Raw genomic sequence first — 25,806 nt, 5'->3', positions numbered from 1 at the left:
ACATGAATGTAATGTGTTTTGGCTTTTTTACTCAGAGATCACATACATCGACCCTGTTCATTCTCAGTATATAACTACAGTGACAGTATTAAGATAATTCTCTAGCTGGACTTCATGTGTTTTGCAAGGACATCAAACATGAGCATAGTGCATATGCACATTTAGATGAGAGGAACAATATATTGCATACAATAATATCGCATAGAATACTAGATAAATAATGTAATTAAAGTTGACAAATATATACAATGATTGATTATTAAACATGCATTTTGTCAGACTCTGCTTAAAATAATCATGATAAACTCAAGAAAGATGTTTTAAGAGACACAGAAGGAGCACAGTCCAAGATTCAGTTGTTCTGAATGTCCTCAGAACTAAGCTTTCAAGAACTAAGCTTTCCCAGTAACCAGTCAGCAACTGCATGCCAACACTTCTCTGATTCACCACAACCAAGATTTCCTTGTGAACCAATAAAACAAGAATAATTTTACATAATCTAAATTCTTAACATTAAAAAGCCTTTGTATTTTTTTACAACAAAACATGTTTGAAATAGCCATAGCCTTCCATTAGTTATGAACGATTGTCACTGTGTTTGGTTATTTGTTTTTATCATTAATGTTATAGCATGAGCTAGAAAAATAACTATTTCTTCTACCCATGATAATATTTTTCATCTTCAATATTTCAATTAAATGGCTGATGTTGATCTATAGGCTGTCTTCCTATTATAAGCCTGATTGACTGTGCATTTACTTAGTAATTACTGGGTCTAATTTGCAAACATTTTCTTAGGATCCAAACCACTATGTTTATAAATATAATCATGTATAATTTTCTTATATTATCCTTTTACTTTTTACCAATTTAATCATTTATGATCATTAAATATTTGCTATTCAACACTATAGTATTATAAGTTAGCTAATTATTTAAGATCATAATGGTCACATGAAAAGGACTTGGTATGTTTTCTCTTATTACCTGTCTCTGTAAGAATGTATGATTTTCCCAGGTCCTTTCTTTTACATTTTGGTAAGGGAGAGAGCAGGAAAATGTATTATAAACGGCACTAAGGTTGACTTTAATAACTACATGTCTAATAAATAATTTAATAAAATCTAGTTTAGAAATTAGCTAATTTATATGAAATATAAAATTACTCAGAGTAAGCTAAAGTTTCATTTGATACTCTTTATTTCATTATTTTCTTACAGTTATTTGCTAAAAAAATGTTCATTATATGTTCCAAAGGCATCTTTTGATTCCATTCAACATCCTATTGCTCTTGGTGGTCTCATTCAACATCCCCTGCTCATCTTGTTTCTGTTCTTCGTTCTCAGTGTAAGGTTCTCCCCACCCTCTTACAAAGCATTCACACATCTTCAAGTCTTGGCACGACTCACAGCCTCTGCCTTCTCGGCCCGATCTTTTGCCTGTTTCTCCCTGCCCCCTTTCCACACCCTGGATCCTTTACAGGCACAACAGTCCTCAGGGTCACCCCTTTTTTATCTTATTCTAGTAACTACCTACTTTTTCTTAACCTTTGGAAAGTGAGTGCAGGTCTACCCTTTTGTGTGGCTTCTTTGACAGGACCTGATGCCATTACTCTGGCTTTCCCATAAGCCTCCCACTAATTCACAGTAACTTCACCTGAGTTCAAGAGTTTCTCAGCACTGTCAAGAGGTCCAAAATAAATATCATCAAAATGAGCATAACATTTTCAAAGTAAACAGATGTTAGCTACTAATGCAGTAAGACCTCTGTGAATAGCATATTCTGACTCCAGAAAAAAGTATAGTTGGAAAATACTGCTACAATCATGGGAACACACAGTTTCAATTTTTTCTGGAACATTTTAGTAATCATTTAGAAAACCACACTCAATAAGCTAGCAGTTTGTGGTTGTGTGTTTTTCATAAAATCTTTTCAATGCTTATTAATTTCAGGGAGATACACAGCAAACAACCTGGTAGTGAAGATACCCACATTTCTTATGTATTTATCAGTTCCCATTGGTACACACACACCTCTCCAAAATTATTAATAATAAGTGATCAACACTTGCCAATGTAATCATAAGTGACATATGAAGTGAAGGCTCCAAAGATTTCCTTTTTTCTTTGTAACTATTCTCAAATGCAAGCTCTTACTTGAAGAATAAAATTTTATTTTTGTGTCAGAGCCTGTTGACAATAACACTAGGTCCCTTATGGAAGAGTTCTCTATAATGTGAAGACAGACAATATGGTCTCTGGTCTTTCATATACAGAAGTGTGTTGAACAGTGAAGAATGCTAATTGTGCAAGTCCAAATCTGATATAATATAAAGATTAACAGCTTTTCCAATGGCAAAAAGCATTTCCATGGGCTACTAAGAGAGCATGTCACAGCTGACAGGCCCCAAAAGTGAATAAAGTACAGTTATATTGCTTAAATGCAATTCATCGCCATACCTAGAATATAATAAACACGTCAACTAGCAACATACCAGAAGTGTTTAAGAATATTTTACATATTGATTTTAAAATTATATATACACATATGTGGTCTGATTAAGAAAAAGTAAAAGAAAGCAACAATGAAAATAATTGAGATAGAAGAAGCTGGGAGTGGATCTACCTCAAGATCCAGCTATATCCCTCTTGGACATATACCCAAACGACTCTATATCCTATCATGGAGAGACTTGCTCAATCATGTTCATTACTACCCTGCAAACAGTCTAAATATACATCAGTGAATGAACAGATCAAGAAAACATGGTACATTTTACACAGTGGAGTATTACTTCATGATTAAAAAAAAACATGAAATTTGCAGGTAATTGAATGGAAATAGGAAAAAAATCATCCTGAGTAAAACTAATCCAGGCCTAAAAAGACAAATATGTATTGTCTTACATGTGAATGATGCTGTTAAGTCTTTGATAAGGAGGCTGTATACAATATGTATAACCACAGAGGTTAGGTATCAAGTGAACTGGGGGCAGGGATAGAAGGGAAATAGGAAGGGGAAATGAAATATATAATTAATATATAATTATAGATGGATATGGGGGAGAGTGGAATGGGTAGAATAAACAGAGAGGGGAAAATGGGGCGTAATGAAGAGAATATGAGTAGGGACAACTAAAACTAACAGTCACTTGAAAGTTCATATAGAAATCTACTGCAGTGAAAGCTTGAAATACATATATAATATTTATAATATATATATACATATATATGTATGTATGTATATGAAAGAATCTAAATGGAATCACCAAATAACGGGAGATAGAAATCCTGAATTAGACATTTCTTACCACCAAATAAAACCTCCAGCACCAGGAATGGCTTACTATGCAATTGAGTTATTGGTCAAAGGGCCCCCATAGAAACCTCACACAACCTAGACTACCTTCCCAAGGCTATTAGTTGCTCTCTACAACTAATGAAGATACTAAGACCCTATTGATGAAGATAATACCACATAATTCATTAAAATGGAGAAGTTGAACTGCTACCTATATGGAGCCTTCATCTTTACTAACTAGTGGAAGGGACTCTGCATGCTGTCAGAGATGAAAGCTAACCATCAACCCGTCAGGAAACACTGCAGTCCACACTGCAATCCACAGTCCACGATACACTTGTACGATAGTGACACAGAAGTCAGGAGTAACGAACCATTGTCTGACCACGTTTAAGACCCACTCCATAGGACTGAGCCATGCCTCACACTGTTCAGAAGTCAGGAGTAACGAACCACTGTCTGACCACGTTTAAGACCCACTCCATAGGACTGAGCCCATGCCTCACACTGTTCAGGCAGGCAAGAACTTGTGAGAATAAAGAGGCTATGGACCCAGAAGAAGACCAAATGCTACTGACTCCTAATGGCAATCTGCTGTACTCATAGATCAGTGCACTGCTCATCCATCATCACAACCTCCTGCAGCAGATGGGAACAAACACAGAGACCCACAAATACACAATTTTACAAATAGTTAGAGACCTTGGAGTACTCAGTCCTAAATGGGATGTCTCCACCCAGTCCCTTTCTACAGGGCTCAGTGAACCCTACAGAAGGGGGAAGAAAGATTGCAAGAGCCAGTGGGGATGGAAGACACCATCAAATGAAGGCCTTCTAAATACAGCAGGACTGACATACACATGAACTCGCTGACACTGTGCCAGTATGCACAAGACTGCACAGATCCAAGCTAGATGAGGTCCCAACACTGAGTGGACACAATCCCAGACACATCCCCAACCCAGAAGCTATCTCCAATAAACAACTGCTCACAAAGGAAAATTATTTTTTCCAATGAAGTCTCGCTGAGTATACAAAGCACACTTAAGATCAGGCCCCATGCCCAGCAGTAGATGGTTAACACAAACATTCTCAGTGGTATCTTTGGAGGAATTTTTGGTAATTCTTTGTCTGGGTATTGTTTTGTTTAGTTTTTTTCTTGGTCTTTTTGGTGTTTGTTTGTTTGTTTTTGTTTTACCTTACAAATCTTTTCTTATATTTTGTGTTTTTACAGGATGTTTCTGTGTGCAAGTGTGTCTGTCTTTGTATCTGTAAGTGTTTCTTGTGATTTTGTTTCCCCCCTTTGGCCCATTTTTGTCTGTTTGTTTCATTTGTTCTATTCTGGTTTGTTTGTTGTTGTTTAGTTGCCTAAAGAGAGGAAAGAATGTGCACTTCAGTGGGTGGGGAGTTGGGGAGAGAAAAATTTGAGTCAGGGAAAAAATCTATTTTCAATAGAAATTAAAGAAGACAAAATTGTACAATGACAAAATGAAAGCATCTTCAACAAATGATGCAGGCATAACTGAATGTCAACATGTAGAAGAATGCAAATAGATCCAATCTATCCTCAGGCACAAAACTCAGGTGCAAATGGATCAAAGATCTCAACATAAATCCAGTTACACTGAAGCTGATAGAAGTGGAGAGTAGCTTTGAATGCATGGGCACAGAGAGTACATGGTAAATATAACAGCAGCAACACAGGCTTTGAGAACAATCAAGGGACTTCCTGAAACTGAGAAGCTTCTGTAAGGCAATAGATATGGTCAATAAGACAAAATGGCAGCCTACAGAATAGGAAAGATCTTCACCAACCCCACATCTGACAGAGAGCCGATCTCCAAAATATATAAAGAACTCAAGAAACTAGACACAAAAATACCAAATAATCCGATTAAGAAATGGAGTATAGATATAAACAAAGAATTCTAACAGAAGAAACTCAAATTGCTGAAAGACATTTAAGGAATTACTCAACATCCTAGTCATCAGGTAAATGTATATCAAAACGACTCTGAGATTCCATCTTACACCAATCAGAATGGCTAAAATCAAAAACATTGATGACAGCTTATGCTGTAGAGGATGTGGAGTTAAGAGGAACACTCCTCCACTGCTGGTGGGAGCAAAAACTTATACAGCCACTTTGGAAATCAGTACGGCAGTGTCTCAGAAAATTGGGAATCAAACTACCTCAAGACCCAGCAATACCACTCGTGGGCATAAGCCCAAAGGATGTACAATCATACCATAAGGACATTTGCTCAACTATGTTCATAGGAGCATTATTTGAAATAGGCAGAACCTGGAAGCAACCTAGATGCCCCTCAACCAAAGAATGGATAAAGGAAATGTAGTCCATTTACACAATGGAGTACTACTCAGTGGTAAAAAACAATGACATCTTGAATTTTGTAGGCAAATGGACAGAACTAGGAAAAAAACATCCTGAGGGAGGTAACCCTGACCCAGAAAGACAAACATGGTGTGTCCTCACTCAAAGGGTATTAGATGCAAAGCAAAGGATAACCAGGCTACAAGCCACAGCCCCAGAGAAGCCAGGTAAAAGTGGGACCCTGAGAGGGACACACATGGAGGACCCCAGGAAGGAAAAATAGTGAAGATCTCCTGGGCAAACTGGGGGAGAGGGTGAGAAGGGAGGGGATGGGGATGGGAATGTGAGGGATCAAGGAGACCAAGTTGAGGGAGGGGCGGAGGAGGAGAGCAAGGAAAGAGATACCTTCATAGAGGGAGCTATTATGGAGTTAGGGAGAAACCTGGTTCTAGAGACATTCTCATGAATCCACAAGGATGACTCCAGACAAGACTCCTAGCAATAGTGGAGAGGGTGTCCTAACAGGCCTTCCCCTTTAATCAGATTAGTGACTACCCTAATTTTCACCATGGAAACTACATCCAGTAACTGATGGAAGCAGATGCAGTAACCCACAGCCACGCACTGGCCTGAGCTCCTTAAGTTCAGTTGAAGACAGAGAGGAGGGATCACATGAACAAGTCAGGTTAAGATCATGATGGGGAAACCACAGAGACAGCTGACCCAAGGTAGTGGGAGTTCACAGACAATGGTCTGACAGTTAGGGACCTGCATGGGAATGAACTAGACCCTCTTTTTTTTCTGGTTCAAATTATTTTAATGTAATTGTGTATGAAGAATTATTTTTTTGAGTTTTTTATTTAAATTTAAATTAGAAACAAGGTTGCTTCACATGTCAATTCAGGTCCCTCTCCGTTTCCCTCCCCTCCTCCTGTGCCCTCCCACCAACCCCCCAATATCCCCTCATTTCCCCAGGGAGGGTGAGGCCCTCCATGGGGGTGTCCATAGTCTATCATTTCATCCAGGGCAGGGCCTAGACTCTCCCCCAAGAGTTCAGGGTGAGAGTACATCTCTCATTGTTGGATGGGAGTCCAAAGTCCATTTGTATACCCTGGATAAATACTGATCTACTTGTGGGTGACAATTATGTGGCTTGTTCTGTTGAAGAGTGGGCTGGCAGTGGCACCAGAACCTATCCTGGATGTGTGAACTGACTTTTTGAAATCCATTTCCTATGGAGGGATATGTTGCTCAGCCATGACACAGGGGATGCAGGGTGGGAGGGTGGGTTCTATCTCAACTTTGTATGCCAGACTTTGTTGACTTCCTAGGGAGTAGGAGGGGGGGAGATGTGGGGTAGGAGAAGGAGAGAGAGGGAGGGAGAACTGTGGTTAGTATATACAATGAAAAATAAGGAAGATTTAACTTTAGAAGTAGAAGAGCTGAGTCATATTCGCACCGTGAGGATGTAGTAAGATAGCCTGTACGAGGTTCGGTTACTAGAGTTGTGAGTGACGAGAATATTCATGTCCTCTAAGGCTAAGCCTCTACCTCTACATGAAAAAGACCCCAAAACTCTTTGAGCAAGCATACAGATAGACATATAAAATGGCAATAATCACACATACCATAAAATGGAATAAACTAAGGTACATGTATAAAAAATATAAATAAACTCAGTGAAGAAAATTAATGTCTGAGTGATAAAAACCAAAACTTAACTGAACTGAAAATAAGAAATAAAAAGAGAACACATTAAAGAGGATCATAGCCAGGGACAAAAAATGGTTAAGAGACAGATGCCAAAAAACTAAGCAACAAAGGAAACTCAGGGCATTATCAAGAAAACACCAGATAGCCAGAAAATATAAAGTCACAGTATTTAAACTCTACCAATCTAAAGTTTGATAATTAAAAATAAACCTTTTATATAGACATTACCTGCACAATTCAAATGTTAATTTTAAGAGTAAATTTAATATTTTCCAATAAAAATGAGGCAAGTACATAACAATGAGGCAGTTATATAAAATATTTAAAATCCAAGTTTAAAAGTTGCAGCTAATGAAAATAGCAGAGCAATTAAAACTAAAAACCATCCCATTTATGGAACTGATGAAAATAAGAATTTTTAGAACTCTGGAAATTAATCAAATACTTTTAACAACCTAGAAAATATTAATCCAAGAAAAGTAACACTGAGGATTCAAAAGGCCTGACCTTCAGGCATAGTGCTGTTTCTTGCAGTTTCCCCTCCAGTACAGATTTCAGTACTCTGCAATGTACTCAGGAGATGGTCATAAGCTTGGGCATGGGCTTTCCCTAGGGACACAAACCAGTGGCCTTCTGAAGCAATGCAACCTTCCAAAGCACTGATCACCAAACTCATGGGGCCAAAAGAGGTTCCGAGTGTGCAAAGACAGAAAGACTGTACAGTGTACAGTTATTATACCTAACTGACTTTTTTCCCTGTGATTACTGTTAGTATACCATTTAGCTTTGATTTTAACTATATTTCTGCATTTGGTTTGTTTTGATATCCTTGCTATTTTAAAACTTCATTTTCTCTTACTTGAGTGGTACTGAAAATTGAATGGTCAGTTTCCCTCACAAAGTAGGCCACTATGAAGACACAAATTGCAACTGAGAAACACATACACACACATACACACACACACAGACATGCACACACACAAATACACACTTAAGAAGAATCAGTAAAATTACAGTATCTCTGAAAGTTCCAAAGCCCTCGATAACTACATCTGAAGATGCTGACGTGGCTAAAATGCCAAGGAATTCAAAAGTCTCGCTTTATAAATGATGACTGGCATATTAAATATGATTCAAACAGATGAAAAGAAATCAATTAGAGACCTGGATGAGAACAACAACTATAAAAGGAGTTCTTAATTGGTCTACATAATAAAAAACCAGAGTCAGATATAGAGGGAAATGCTGAGAGATCATAGAGAAGGAGCAAGCCACGGCCACACCTTATCTCCTAGGCATCTCAGCAAGAAAAGAGAGCAATTTCCTGTTTCTCCCTGCTGATAACCTGTTTCTGCCCAGCTACATCACTTCCTGTCTGTCTGTACAGACCTCCAGAACTCTATGGCTAGCTAGTGGCAAGCTCCATTCTCTGACCCCCAGACAGGCTTTATTTGTGCAAAAAAAGATATCACCATAGACAACAACCTACACAGGAAATCAGCAATCAGATTCTTAAATAAAATATATAGACAGAAATTTTGGAAATGAAAAACTCAACGAGTCAAATAAAAATCTCAATGTAAAGCATCACCAATGGCCTGGAATAGGCAAAAGAAGGAACACAAGAAACTTGAGACTAGATCAAAATTTGTGTGTTCAATCAGCAACAAAGGAAACCAGGCATGACCAGTTCACACAGCAACAAAGGAAACCAGGCATGACCAGTTCACACAGCAACAAAGGAAAAAACAGGCATGAACAGTTCACACAGCAACAAAGGAAAAAACAGGCATGAACAGTTCACACAGCAACAAAGGAAGAAAAACAGGCATGACCAGTTCACATAGCAACAAAGGAAGAAAAACAGGCATGACCAGTTCACACAGCAACAAAGGAAACCAGGCATGACCAGTTCACATAGCAACAAAGGAAAAAACAGGCATGACCAGTTCACACAGCAACAAAGGAAACCAGGCATGACCAGTTCACACAGCAACAAAGGAAACCAGGCATGACCAGTTCACACAGCAACAAAGGAAAAAACAGGCATGAACAGTTCACACAGCAACAAAGGAAGAAAAACAGGCATGACCAGTTCACATAGCAACAAAGGAAGAAAAACAGGCATGACCAGTTCAGACAACAACAAAGGAAAACAGGCATGACCAGTTCACATAGCAACAAAGGAAACCAGGCATGACCAGTTCACACAGCAACAAAGGAAACCAGGCATGACCAGTTCACACAGCAACAAAGGAAAAAACAGGCATGACCAGTTCACACAGCAACAAAGGAAGAAAAACAGGCATGACCAGTTCACATAGCAACAAAGGAAGAAAAACAGGCATGACCAGTTCACATAGCAACAAAGGAAGAAAAACAGGCATGACCAGTTCAGACAGCAACAAAGGAAACCAGGCATGACCAGTTCACACAGCAACAAAGGAAAAAACAGGCATGACCAGTTCACATAGCAACAAAGGAAGAAAAACAGGCATGACCAGTTCACATAGCAACAAAGGAAGAAAAACAGGCATGACCAGTTCACACAGCAACAAAGGAAACCAGGCATGACCAGTTCACACAGCAACAAAGGAAACCAGGCATGACCAGTTCACACAGCAACAAAGGAAAAAACAGGCATGACCAGTTCACACAGCAACAAAGGAAGAAAAACAGGCATGACCAAAACAGAGGCCTCTGGCACATGAGTTATATGAGGAATTTAGAAACCCTAAAAGATATGACAACAAAAAACAAAACTTTCTATGTTATATTATGGTTAAAATTCCAAGAACAGAGTAGCAAGAAAGAATAAACTACAAGGGAGATATACCAAGATAATAGCAGACTTCTCAGCAAAAACTCCAAAATCCTGGAGAACATGGCCTAACATATTTCAAAAGCCCTGAAACAAAACAACTGTGCACCAGGACTACCAGATCTAACAAAGTTGTCCTTTGGAAGTAAAGAATAAATAAGGACCTATGATAATCTAAACACAAACCAGCAATTACAGAGGAAACAGAAGAGGAAACAGAAGAGGAGGACAGGAGCACAGGAGCTCAGGAATGATTGTTACTAGCAGAATAGGTAACAAAGGGTGCTCACATTATTAACTCAGCAAGCCAGTGACCTCTCAGAAGACAAAAGATGTTAAATATCTCTTAATAGTAACTTTAAGTGTAGACTGGATTAAAAAACAAAATTCAACTACTCTCTCCATAAAAATCACCTCACTTGCCAACACACTAAAGTGAGATGATGAAGAAATGACATTCTAAGTAAAGGAAATTGAAACAAAGGAGGAGTTCCTACCCTCATAGCTATCTATCAAGGCACATATCCAAGCCTAAGTCAGTTGAAAATGAGAAAGGTCACAGGGTACTAATAAAGGTAACAAATCCCAAAGATAAGGTTAATATAATAGATATGAATTAAATAATAGCTTACCTAACTTCATAAAATACTTTTGAGCATAAAGGTAAAGACAGGTCTAGAAGAGTAGAAATGGGTAATTTCAACATCCCATTCTCATTAGCCAATAGATTAATCATTTGGAGTAAATTAAACAAATGGAAAGTCAGAATTAAATAGATTTAATTTAATAACAACTATATGATATGCTATCCAGTAGCTGTAGAATAACTTCTCAGCAATCCATGCATCTTTCTAAGAACTATCACACACTTTTTGGACCATAAAGCTACTCTTAACAAAGGCAAAAAACATAACAACTTCGAGCCGGGAGGTGCGCAAGCCGCAGAGACGGATGCTGTTCCTGGTCTGCAGAGCCTGCTTGGACCGAGCTTCATATGTAACCTTCCCTTAAGACTTTCTCTTCTGCTGGACCAGTTTGGGTCGGCTTCTGTTTCTTACAACCAACGGCTAAGGATTCTCATAGCTCTGCCGAATGATTGGCTGTGGATCTCTGCGTCTGTTCCTATCAGTTGCTGGATGAAGCCTCTCTGATGAAAACTGGGATTGGCGCTTCCAGGCCCCAAACCCCAGTGAGCCAAGCTTAAGGTGAGATTGGGTCTCTGGCAGGGACTCTCTGGCGGGGACACCCCCGATCCCCTGCCCAACACCCATCCCCTCGATCTTCCAGGGCTGCTCCTGGCATCCAGAAGACCTGCCCACACAGGAAATACATCAGCTCTTCCAGGCCCCAAACTCCAGCGAGCCCAGCTTCAGGAAAGACATCAGCCATTCCAGGCCCCAACCTCTGGCAAACCCAGCTTCAGCTTAAGCTTCAGTGTCAGCATCCCCAGCTTCAGCTTCAGGAAAGAAGGAGACCAGTGGAGACAGAAGACCCCACCAGCACCCACTGGAAGAAGAGATGGGAAGAAGACAGAATAAGAGCTCACTCAGCAATAGAAAGACCAACATGACTCCACCAGAATCTAGGGAAAAAACACCAGCAAGACCTGAAAAGCACTACATAGACAAAGCAGAGGAGACAGACCTTAAAAATTATTTCACGAAGATAATAGAGACCCTCAAAGAAGAAACAAGGAAATCCCTTAAAGAAATAGAAGAAAAAACAAAGAAAAAATCCATGAAATGGGGGGAAATTTTTCAAGAAATAAACAAATCTCTCAAAGAATCTAAAGAGCACCAAGAAAAAACAACCAAAAAAATGAAGGAAACAACTCAAACAGTTGAAGGATTGAAAGCTGAAATAGAAATGATAAAGAAAACACAGAACGAGGGGATGCTGGAAATAGAAAAGTTGGGGAAACGATCAGGAACTACAGATGCAAGTATCACCAACAGAATACAAGAGATAGAAGAGAGAATCTCAGGTATTGAAGACTCATTAGAGGATATACAGTCATCAACCAAAGAAAGTCTCAAAACCAACAAATCCTTAACACAAAATATCCAGGAAATATGGGACACCGTGAAGAAGCCAAAACTGAGAATAACAAGTATAGAAGAAGGCGAAGAAATACAACTCAAAGGTACAGAAAACATATTCAACAAAATCATAGAAGAAAACTTCCCTAACCTGAAAAAAGATATGCCTATGAAAATGCAAGAATCTTACAGAACATCAAATAGGCTGGACCATAAAAAGAAGTCACCTCACCATATAATAATCAAAACATTAAACCTACAGAGTAAAGAGAAAATATTAAGAGCAGCTAAAGAAAAAGGCCAAGTAACATACAAAGGCACACCTATCCAAATTACACCTGACTTCTCAATAGAAATGATGAAAGCCAGAAGATCCTGTATAGATGTCCTACAAACGCTCAGGGAACAAGGATGCCAGCCCAGACTACTATATCCAGCAAAGCTTTCAATTACCATAGATGGAGAAAACAAAATATTCCATGACAAAGCCAGATTTAAACAATACATATCCATGAATCCAGGTCTACAGAAAGAGCTAGAAGGAAAACCCAGATCAAAGGAAGATAACTACACTCACAAAGACACAGGCAATATATAATCACACTTTACAAAAACACCAAAAGAAAAAGGGAGGCGAAACTACACAAAATAACTTCACTACCAATAAATCAATCACAAACAAAAATCATCAATCAATGGTCATTAATATCCCTCAATGTCAACGGCCTCAACTTGCCAATAAAAAGACACAGACTAGCAGAATGGATATGAAGACAGAACCCTTCCTTGGGCTGCATACGAGAAACACATCTCAACATCAAAGACAGACGTTATCTGAGAGTAAAGGGTTGAGAAAAGATCTTCCAATCAAACGGTCCCAAGAAACAAGCGGGTGTAGCAATCCTAATATCTAACAAACAAGACTTCAAATTAAAATCAATCAAAAGAGATGAAGAAGGACACTTCATATTCATCAAAGGAAAAGTACATCAAGATGAAGTCTCAATTTTAAACATCTATGCCCCAAATACAAAGGCACATACATTAGTGAAAGAAACATGACTAAAGCTCAAAATGCACATAAAATCTCACATACTAATAGTAGGAGACTTCAACACTCCACTCTCATCACTAGAAAGGACCTCCAGACAGAAACCTAACAAAGAAGCAAAAGAACTGATAGAAGTTATGACCCAACTGAGTTTAACAGACATCTATAGAACATTCCACCAAAACACAAAGGGATATACCTTCTTCTCGGCGCAACATGGAACCTTCTCTAAAATTGACCACATAATAGGAAACATAGCAAATCTCCACAGATACAAAAAAATTGGAATGACCCCCTGTATTTTATCAGACCATGATGCATTAAAATTAGAATTCAACAATAACACAAATAGCAGAAACCCTACAAACTCATGCAAATTGAACAAAGCACAATGGCACCATCCCTGGGTAAAGGAACAAATAAAAAAAGAAATTAAAGACTTCCTAGAATTCAATGAGAATGAAGACACAACATACACAAACTTATGGTACACTTTGAAAGCAGTTCTGAGAGGAAAGTTTATAGCACTAAGTGCCCACATGAAGAAACTGGAGAACCGTCATACTAGAGAATTAATAGCACAGCTGACTGTTCTAGAACAAAAAGAAGCAAACTCACCCAGGAGGAGCAGACGCCAGGAAATAATCAAATTGAGGGATGAAATCAATCAAGTAGAAACCAGGAAAACATTGCAAAGAATCAGTGAAACAAAGAGTTGGTTCTTTGAGAAAATCAACAAAATAGACAAAGCTCTGTCCAAACTAACCAAAAGACAGAGGGAGAGCATGCTAATTAACAAAATCAGAAATGAAAAAGTGGACATAACAACGGACTCTGAGGAAATCCAGAGAATGATCAGGGCATACTTTGAAAATCTGTACTCCACAAAATTCGAAAATTTAAAGGAAATGGACAATTTCCTGGATAGATATCACTTGCCAAAACTAAATCAAGAGCAGATAAACAATCTAAACAGACCTATAACCCCTAATGAAATAGAAGCAGTCATCAAAAGTCTTCCAAACAAAAAAAGCCCAGGCCCAGATGGCTGCAGTGCAGATTTCTACCAGAAATTCAAAGAAGAGCTAATTCCAATAATCCTCAAAGTATTCCACACAATAGACGCAGGAGGCTCACTGCCAAACTCTTTTTACGAGGCTACAATTACCTTGATCCCGAAGCCACACAAAGACACAACTAAGAACGAGAACTATAGACCAATTTCCCTCATGAACGTCAATGCAAAAATACTCAATAAAATACTAGCAAACCGGATTCAAGAACACATCAGAAAAATCATCTACCATGATCAAGTAGGCTTCATCCCAGAAATGCAGGGATGGTTCAACACTAGAAAACCTATCAATGTAATCCACCATATAAACAAACTGCCAAAGAAAAACCACATGATCATCTCACTAGATGCTGAAAAAGCCTTTGACAAAATCCAGCACCCCTTCATGATAAAGGTCCTAGAGAGATCATGGATAACAGGAATGTACCTGAATATAATAAAAGCAATATACAGTAAACCAACAGCTAACATCAAACTAAATGGAGAGAAACTCAAAGCAATTCCTCTAAAATCAGGAACAAGACAAGGCTGTCCACTCTCTCCATATCTCTTCAATATTGTACTTGAAGTTCTAGCTTCAGCAATAAGACAACAAAAGGAGATAAAGGAGATACAAATAGGAAAAGAAGTCAAACTTTCACTATTAGCAGATGATATAATAGTTTACATAAGTGACCCGAAAAACTCCGCAAGGGAACTCCTAGAGGTGATAAACACCTTCAGCAATGTGGCAGGATACAAGGTAAACTCAAAAAAAAATCAGTGGCCTTTTATATACAAATGATGAAGTGACTGAGAAAGAAATCAGAGAAACATCACCCTTTACAATAGCCATGAACAGCATCAAATATCTGGGAATAATGTTAACCAAGGAAATTAAAGACCTGTATATCAAGAACTTTGAGTCTTTAAAGAAAGAAATCAAAGAGGATACCAGAAAATGAAAAGATCTCCCATGCTCTTAGATTAGTAGAATCAACATAATTAAAATGGCAATCTTGCCAAAAGCAGTCTACAGATTCAATGCAATCCCTATCAAAATTCCATCACAATTCTTCAAGAACCTGGAAAGAACATTAATCAACTTTATATGGAAAAACAAAAGGCCCAGGATAGCCAAAACAACCCTATACAATAAAGGAACTTCAGGAAGCATCACCATACCTGACTTTAAGCTCTATTATAGAGCTATAGTCCTGAAAACAGCTTGGTATTGGCACAAAAATAGGCAGGTAGACCAATGGAACCGAATTGAAAACCCTGATTTTAACCCACACACCTATGAACACTTGATTTTTGACAAAGAAGCTAAAATTATACAATGGAAAAAAGAAAGCATCTTGAACAAATGGTGCTGGCATAACTGGGTACTGGTATGCAGAAGACTGAAGATAGATCCATGTTTATCGCCTTATACAAAACTTAAGTCCAAATGGATCAAAGATCTCAACATAAATCCAGCCACACTGAAACTTTTAGAAGAGAAAGTGGGAGATACTCTTCAATGAGTTGGTACAGGAGACTACTTCCTAAACATAACACCAGTGGCACAAACATTGAGATCGACAATTAACAAATGGGACTTCCTGAAACTAAAAAGCTTCTTTGTAAGGCAAAGGACACAGTCAAAAAGACAAAAAAGCAATCCACAGAATGGGAAAAGATATTCACTAACCCCACATCTGACAGAAGGCTAATCTCCAAAATTTACAAAGAACTCAAGAAGCAAGTCTCCAAAACACCAAAGGATCCAATTAAAAGTTGGGGTATAGAACCAAATAGAGAATTCTCAATAGAGGAGGCTAAAATGGCCAAGAGACACTTAAGAAAGTGCTCAACATCCTTAGCCATCAGGGAAATGCAAATCAAAACAACTCTGAGATACCATCTTACTCCTGTCAGAATGGCTAATATCAAAAACTCCGAAGACAATTTATGCTGGAGAGGATGTGGAGAGAGAGGAACACTCCTCCACTGCTGGTAGGAGTGCCAACTTGTACAGCCACTTTGGAAATCAGTATGGAGTTTCCTCAGGAAAATGGGAATTAATCTACCACAAGACCCAGCAATTCTACTCTTAAGCATGTATCCAAATGAGGCAAATTCATACAACAAGGGCATCTGCTCCACTATGTTCATAGCAGCATTATTTGTAACAGCCAGAACCTGGAAGCAACCTAGATGCCCCTCAACTGAAGAGTGGATAGAGAAAATATGGTACATTTACACAATGGAGTATTACTCAGAAGAAAAAAACAATGGAATCTTGAAATTCGCAGGTAAATGGATAGCACTGGAAGAAACCATCCTAAGTGAGGTAACCTAGTCACAAAAAGACAAACACTCACTCATATATGGATTTTAGACATGGATCAGGATAGTGCCAGTCTGCACTTCCACTGATAGAGTTCTGGGAAACAGGAAAGAACCTAAAAGATATGCATAGTACCCAAGAGAATAGGATTGAGACAAGATCCTCTGAATGGATGGGGAACAGGGCGAGGGGGGAGGAGTGGGAGCTGGGAAGAAGAGAGGGGGAGAAGAGGAAGAGACAGTAGATCATAGGGGAACAGGAAGGTTGAATGGGGAGGTAGAATAGGGGGAAGAGGGAATCATAGGTTAGAAGACAGATCAGGCACCAGAGTGACCTCTAGTGATCTAAGGGGATGACACCAATTGGCAAGCTAAGCAATAGTGGAGAGACCACCTCGAATGCCCATTCCTGATAATGAACTTGATGTCTATAACCATCTGGGAGCCTTCATCTAGTGACTGATGAAAGCAGAGGCAAACACCCACAATTAAGCACTGAACTGAACCCAAGGAACCCAGTGACAGCGAGAGAGGAGCGAAGAGCAAATTGGCAAAGTATGGGCTGGCAAAACCAGCAGAGACAGCTGATCTGAACAGGGGAGAGCTCTTGGACCCCAAACCGACAGCTGGGAGGCCAGCATGGGACTTATCTGGACCCCCCCCCGAATGTGAGTGTCAGTTAGAAGGCCTTGGCAACCTATGGGGCCCTAAGCAGTGGATCAGTGTCTATCCCGGGAATACAAACAGTCATCATGTGCCCATAGCACAAAGAGGGATGCTCTCTCAGTCTAGACTCTTAGGGTAGTGCCTGGACCCTACCCTGAGTGAAATGAAAGACTCTAGATATCCTGTATGTGGAAGGAATTGGCAATAGGGTGGAAGGCTGGGGGGAATGGGGGAGTGCGGGAGGAGGGGAGGGAGAGGGAACTGGGATTGACATGTAAAACAAGCTATTTAAAATTAAAATAAAATCATTTAAAAAACATAACAACTTCTTCTATATTGTCAGATTATGATAGAATAAAGTGGGAAATCTCTACTAAGACAAACTATGTAAATACACAGAGATTTAATAATGAAATCTTGACTCATCTGAATCCTTGAAGAAATCAAGGAGAAAATTTAAAAATCCATTGAATCAAATGAAAATGAATCGTAGCCCCTAAGATATAAGGGAAGTCATAATAGAGAAGTTTGTAGCTGTAATTGAGTATATTCAAGATTTAGAAATAACTTATTTAAATAACCTGTTGATGCACATTAATGTGATTAAAAGAAAAGAATAATGTGGACGAGTTCAAACAGGAAAGCTCACTGGAGACCTTCAGCACTCCCTGCTCTCCTCTGAACCCAGCCCCCAGTCCTATCCCTGTTGCAGCCTTCTTCTCCTAATCCACCAAATCCATTGATTTACTCCAGCCCCCAACTGCAGTAGGCTGCCACAAACAGTGGGAAGAAATTAATAAATCCCATAAAGAAATCCAGGAAAACACTAAGAGTGGAAGGAAATGGGGAAATTAAAAAAAACTGTTCAAGACCAGAAAATGAAAATGTAATCAATCAAGAAAACCCAAACTGAGAGAATTCTGCAAAATGAAAAGTTTAGAAATTCAAACAAGACCTACAGAGACAAGGTTCACCAATAGAATAAAAGAGATGGAAGAAAGAATTTCAGATGTTTTAGACACAATAGAAGAAATGGACACACCAATCAAAGAAAATGCTAAATATAAAAAAAATCTGACACAAAACATCCAGGAAATCTGTGACACTATGAAAAGATCAAACCTAAGAATAATAGGAATAGAGGAAGAAGGAGAATTGAAGTGTGGTGATTTATTGTTTATGATCTAATAAAGCTCCCTGAAGATCAGAATGCAAAGCTAGAGGCCAGGTAGTGGTGGTACACACCGTTAACCCCAGCACTAGAGAGGTATATAAGACAGGAATCCAGAGTCTAATGCAGCATTCAGTCTCCAGACACGCTGAGGACAGGATCTCCCAGCCTTGACACAGGTAAGAACTCTCTAGTGGCTGGCTGCTTTGCTTTTCTGATCTTGGCCTGAACCCCAATATCTGTCTCTGGGTTTTTATTAGTCATGCTACATTGCAGGTCAAAAGCCTAGAAAATATTTTCAACAAAATCAGAGAAGAAAATGTACAAAAAGCATACAGAACATCAAATAGACCATACTAGAAAAGAAAATCTCCTTGCTAAATAATAATCAAAACACTAAACATACATAACAAAGATAAATATTAAAATTTGAAGGAAAAAAGGCTAAGTAGCATATAAAGGCAGATCTATCAGAATTGCACCTGACTTCTCAATAGAGATTCCAAAAGCCAGAAGGGCCTGGACAGATGTCTTGCACATTCTAACAGACCACAGATGCCACCCTAGACTACTATACCCAGCAAAACTTTTACCACAGATTGAGAAAAATGGTAAAAATCAAATTTAAACAATATCTACCTACAATTCCAGTCCTAAGGTGCTAAATAGAAAACGCCAACCTAAGGAAGTTAACTACCCTTGAAACCACAGGAAATTATCTTACACTAACAAAGCCAAAGAAAAAAAAAAGGAAAACAGACACCAACACCAACAAAATAACAAAAATAACAAGAAGGAACAATCATCGGTCATTGATATCTCCCAGTATCAATGGACTCAATACCCCAATAAAAAGATACAGACTAACAGAATGGATTTGAAACAGCATCCTTCCAGCTGCTCCATCCAAGAAATACACCTTAACATCAAGGAGAGACTTAGGGTAAAGGATTGGAAAAGTATTCCAAGCAATTGGGCAGACCAAGAAGCAAGCTGGTATAACCATTTTAATATCTAATGGTATAGCCATTTAATATGAAACCAAAACTAATCAAAAGATATGGTGGAAGGACACTACTCATCCAAGAAATAAAATCCACCATAATAACATTTTGATTAACATCTATGTCTCAACATGAGGGCAGTCAAGTTTGTTAAAAAAAAAAACACTACTATAGCTTAAATCACATATTGACCCTCACATGCTGATAGTAGATGTCAATACACCACTCTCATAATACACAGGCCATCCAGACAAAAACTAAACAGAGAAAGGTTAGAGCTAGTACACATTATAAACGGAATGTACCTAACATACTTACAAAACATTTTACCCAAATACAAAATAGTATATCTTCTTTACTGTAACTCATGCATGGAACTTTCTGCAAAATTGACCTCATAAGTAGACACAAAGCAAGTCTTAACAGATGAAAGAAAAATTAAATTATCTTCCTGCATCCTATTAGACCACCAAGATTCAAGTTGGTTCATCAACAATAACAGAAACAACAGGAAGCTATCAAACTCACGGAAATTGAACAATTCTCTACTAAACAAAAAGTATGTCAAGAAATGCAAGGGGGAGGAACCGATGAAAGGGGGAAGAGCTTGGTTCTGCCTCAACTTGATATGTCATGTTGACTCCCACGAGAGGCCTTACCCTTTCTGAATAGAGACAGAAAAGGATTGGGTGGAGGGAGGGGGTAGAAGGACGCTGGAGGCAGGAACAGGAGGAAGAGGATGGAGGGGAGACTGTGGTGAGTATGTAAAATAAATAAAACACTTATTTTAAAAAAGGAAAAATAGATCAAGAAAGAAGACTTTCTAGAATTGAAGTAAAATTAAATTTGGGTACACAGCGTGCCCAAACATTGGGACACAATGAACGTGGTTCACGGCACTAAGTGCATACATTTAAAAATTGGAGACTTCTCATACTAGCAACTTGACAACACACCTGAAGGCTCTGGATCAAAGGAATATATCACACTAAGAGGAGTAGACAGCAAAAAATAATCAAACAAAGGGCTGAAATCAGTAACATAGAAACAGGACTAACATACAAAAAAAATCAATGAAACAAAGAATTGGTTCTTTGAGAAAATAAATGAAATTGACAAATACTTATCCAAACTAACTAAAAGGCAGAGAGAGAATATCCAAATTAACAAAATTAAAAATAAAAAGGGGACATAATAAACACTGAGGAAATCCAGAGAATCATAAGGGCATATGCTATAAACCTGAACTCTACCAAATTAGAAAATCTAAAATAAAAGGATAATTTCCTCAAAAGGTATCACTTACCAAACTTAAATCAATATCAAATAAGCATTTAAAACAGATCTAAAATAAAATAATAAAATAAAAGAAACAGATCTATAACTCCTAGTGAAATAGAAGTGGTCATTAAAATTCTTCCAGCCAGAAGAAAGAAAGGAAAGAAAGAAAGAAAGAAAGGAAGGAAGGAAGGAAGGAAGGAAGGAAGGAAGGAAGGAAGGAAGGAAGAAAAGGATCAGTACAGATTTAGTACAGAATTCTACCAGAAGAGTCAATGACAATAATCCTCAAACTATTTCACAAAACAGACACATGGAAGGAACAGTGCCCAGATCCTTCTATGAGGCCACGGTTACCCTGATACCCAAATAAAGACCCAATAAAGAAAGAGGATTACAAATTTCCCTCATGAACACTGAAGCAAAAATATTCAATGAAGTAATTAAAAATTAAATCCAATAACACATCACAAAGATATCCCACCATGATCATATAGGCTTCATCCCAGAGATGCAGGTGGTTTGAGATACAAAAATCAATAAAGGTAACCCCCATATGAAGAAACTGAAGGAAAAAAACACATGATCATCTCACTGGATGCAGAAAAGGCCTTTGACAAAACCCAACACCCCTTCATGATAAAAGTCCTGGAAAGATCAGGGATACAAGGGACATACCTAAATATAACACAGGCTGTTTATAGCAAGCCCACAGACAACTTCGCTTTAAAAGGAGAGAAGCAATTTCACTAAAACCAAAAACAAGACAAAGTTAGTTGTCCACTCCTTATATATTCAATATACTATTTGAAGTGTTAGCTAAAGCAATCAGACACCTGAAGGAGATCAAAGGGATCCTAACTGGAAAGGAGGAAGTCAAAAGTATCTCTATTTGCAGATGATATGATAGTATCCACATGTGACACTAAAAATTCCACCAGGAACTCCTACATTTGATAAAAAGTAGCTATATACAAAATTAATTCCCAAAAAGTCAATAGTCATTCAATATACAAATTACAAATGGGTTAAGAAAGGAATCAGGGAAACAATACCCTTCACAATAGCCTCAAATAAATATGAAATATCCTGTGGTAACTCTAACCAAGCAAATAAAAGACTTTATTATTAAAAATTCAAGTCTTTGAAGAAAAATTGAAGATATCAGAAGATAGAAAGATCTCCCACACTCATGAGTAAGTAGGATTTACATAATAAAAATGAACATCCTACCAAAAGCAATCCAAAAATACAATGCAATCTCCATTGAAATTCCATAACAATTCTTCACAGGTCTTGAAAGGAAAACTCTCAGCATTATATAGGGAGAAAAATAGGGTAACTGAAACAATCCTGAACAATAAAATAACTGCTGGAGGTCACACCATTCTCTGTTTTGTTGTACTACAAAGCTATAATTATAAAAACAGCATGGCACTGGCATAAAAACAGAAACATTGATTAATGGAATTAAACTAAAAACCCAGACATAAATCCATACATGTTGGGGGGAAGTCCTGTGCATTTGTCAATAAAGCACTGCTGGCCAATAGGGATCTAGATAGGTGGGACTAGGAGTCCAGGAGAACTCTGGGAAGGAGAAACACAAGAGTCGAGATGTAACGCCATGGGGTAGGAAGCCCGGAAACTTCTCTGGTAAGAGACATGCTTAGATTAACAATTATGGGGTAATTACTTAAGTCAGAGCTAGCCAGTAAGAAACAAGCACGGCCAACAGCTTCATAATCAATGTAGCCTCCTGTGTGTTTATTTGGGACTGATGCGGCTCTAGAACCAGGCTGGCGGGAAGGCTTTTCACAAGGAAAAGCTTCCCTTTACACATACACACATGAACACTTGATTTGGTAAAGAATCAAGAAATACACACTGGAAAAAAAGACAGCATCTTCAGCAAATGATGCTGGTGAAACTGGATGCTTGCATAGAAGAATGCAAATAGAACCATATTACACCCTACACAAGACTCAAGTCCAAATGGATCAACATGAAACCAGATACATTGAACCTGAGGGAAGAAAAAGTGGAGTAAAGCCTTGAATTCACTGGCACAGGAGAAGACTTTCTGAAGAGAATACCATTAATACGTGCACTAAGATCAACAGTTAATAAATATGATCTCATAAAACTGGAAAGTTTCTGTAAGGCAAAGGACACCACTGCTGAGACAACATGACAATTTACAGAATCAGGAAGTATTTTTGCTAACTCCGTATCCAATAGGGAAATCATATCCAAAATATATAAAGAACTGAAGAAACTAGACATCAGGCAATCCCCATCAGCTAGCAAGCAGGCGAGTGACCTGTCTGCAGGCTGCACAACAACCTCCACCACCCACTGGACTCTGTCCCTCCAAGACCCACTCCATGGGCCAACCCCATGCACCTAAACATCCTCACTTTGGCCAGCCCTCCCTGAAACCCCAACAGACTACACAAGCACAGGTGTAAACCATACCAGTTGGGAAAACAGGTGAGTAACTGGCCTCCCAGCTGGACTGCCCCAAAGTCCAGACCCTAAGCCCAGATCACATCCCATGCCCCTCCCCATCCCATCTGAACACCAGCAAGAGTACTGGGACCCTGATACCAACTCTGGTGGAACCCCAGCGGGCAAGCAGATAAGAGAGAGGGAGAGACCTGTCTCCAGGATGCACCACCACCCCTGCCACACACTGGACTCTTTACCTCCAAGACCCAATCTGCTGCCCAACCCCCAGGCACGTGAATAATCTATCTGTGGCCAGCCCTCACCTGCAACCCCAGCCAACTACATGAGCACAGGTACAAAATACGCCATTTGGTAAAACAGGCACAGACACAATCCATAGGAATTGGAAGAACAGACTACATAGACACAGGTACCACCCACACCAGTGGGAAGAACGTATGAGTAAACACCAGTGTAAGAATGCATTCAACAAAGAAAATCTTAAGTCCAACAACCCCTAACACAAAATATCCAGGAAATAGGGGACACCGTGAAAAGGCCGAACCTAAGAATGATAGGTATAGAAGGTGATGAAACCCAACTCAAAGGTACAGAAAACATATTCAACAAAATCATAGAAGAAAACTTTCCCAACCAAAGAAAGACATGCCAATGAAAGCACAAGAAGCCTACAGAACACCAATCACAAAAAGTCCCCTCACCACATAATAATTAAAACACAAAACACAGAGAATAAGGAAAGAATATTGAGAGCAGCAAAGGAAAAATGTCAAGTAACACATAAAGGCAAACTTATCAGAATTACACCTGACTTCTCCATGGAAACTCTGAAAGCCAGAAGGTCCTGGATAGATATTCTACAAACACTAAGAGACCATGAATGCCAGCCCAGACTACTATACCCAGCAAATCTTTCAATCACTATTATTGGAGAAAACAAGCTATTCCGTGACAAAACTAGATTGAAGCAATACATATCCACTAACCCAGCCCTACAGAAATTTCTGGAAGGAAAACTCCAACCCAAGGAAGTTAACTACAACATAGTCATTAGATAATCTCACCTTATCAACAGCCAAAAGAAAAAAAGGGATGGAATTCCACACATAACTCTACCACCAACAACCATTCCAAATCAAAGAAGAATAAGCAATTAATGGTCATTAATATCCCTCAATATTAATGGTCTTAACTCGCCCATAAAAAGACACAGGCTAACAATAGGGTTCAAAGACAGAACCCATCCTTCTGCTGCATACAATAAACACACCTCAGCCTCAAAGCAGACATTGCCTCAGAGTTAAAGGTTGGGAAAAGATTTTCCAATCAAATGGACCCAAGAAAAAAGCAGGGGTAGCAATCCTAATATCTAACATATTAGACTTTAAAATAAAATCAATCAAAAGAGATGAAGGACGTCATTACATACTCATCACAGGAAAAATCCACGAAGATGAAGTTTCAATTCTGAACATCTATGCCCCAAATACAAAGGCATCCACATTTGTAAAAGAAACATTACTAAAACTCAAATCACATATAAACCCCCAAACACTTATAGTGGGAGACTTCAACACCAATCTCACAACTACACAAGAACACCAGACAGAAACTTAACAAAGAAGCAAAGGAGCTAATAGAAGTTATGACCCAATTGGGATTAACAGACATCTATAGAACATTCCGTCCAAACACAAAAGAATATGCCTTCTTCTCTGAGCCACATGGAACCTTCTCTAAAAATCAACCACATCCTAGGCAACATAGCAAACTTCACCACATACAAAAAAATGTAATAACCCCCTGTATCTTATCAGACCAGCATTGTTTAAAGTTGGAATTTAACAACAACACAAATTGCAGAAACCCTACAAACTCATGGAAATTGAATAAGGCACAATTGCCTCATTCCTGGCTCAAGGAAAAAGAAAGAAAGAAATTAAAGACTTCAATGAAAATGAAGGCACAATATACCCAAAGTTATGGGATACTTTGAAAGTTCATAGCACTGAGTGCTGACGTGAGAAACTGGAGAATAGTCAGTCACACTAGAAAATTAACAGCACAATTGAAAGCTCTAGAAGAAAAAGAAGGGAACTCACCTCAGAGTAACAAGAAGTTAGTTCTTCGAGAAAATCAACAAGATAGACTTTATCCAAACTAACCAAAAGGCAGAGAGAGAACATGCAAATTAACAAAATCAGGAATGAAAAGGGGTACATAACAATGGACACTGTGGAAATCCAGAAAATCATCAGGTCATACTTTGAAAACAGGTACTCAACAAAGTTCAAAAATTTAGAGGAAATGGACATTTTCCTGGATAGATATCACTTACCAAAATTAAATCAAAAACAGATAAGCAATTTAAACATACTTATAACCCCTAATGAAATAGAAGCAGTCATCAAAAGTCTCCCAACCAAAAAACAACAAACAAAAACAAAAACCAGGCCCAGATAGTTTCAGTGTCGGATTCTACCAGAAATTCATAGAAGATCTAATACCAATACTCCTCAAAGTGTCCCACACAATAGAAGGCTCATTGCCAAACTCTTTTTACATGGC

General features: G+C 38.6%; 1 protein-coding gene and 1 non-coding gene across 6 annotated transcripts in view; both read right to left on the bottom strand.

The window, feature by feature from the left end:
* LOC101840955 (zona pellucida binding protein) overlaps window positions 1-25,806 on the bottom strand; it is a 121,121-nt gene that overhangs the window by 74,698 nt on the left and 20,617 nt on the right. The gene's annotated exons all lie outside the window — the stretch shown is intronic.
* Window positions 2,295-2,422, bottom strand: LOC121141023. Its single transcript, XR_005877975.1, has one exon. It is a non-coding gene; the product is annotated as a small nucleolar RNA SNORA24 (small nucleolar RNA).

Source organism: Mesocricetus auratus, unplaced genomic scaffold, assembly GCF_017639785.1.
Source record: "Mesocricetus auratus isolate SY011 unplaced genomic scaffold, BCM_Maur_2.0 Super-Scaffold_100006, whole genome shotgun sequence".
NCBI lineage: Eukaryota > Metazoa > Chordata > Mammalia > Rodentia > Cricetidae > Mesocricetus > Mesocricetus auratus.
Note: the sequence above shows the minus strand (reverse complement) of the source record. Positions and strands in the feature narration are given on the sequence as shown.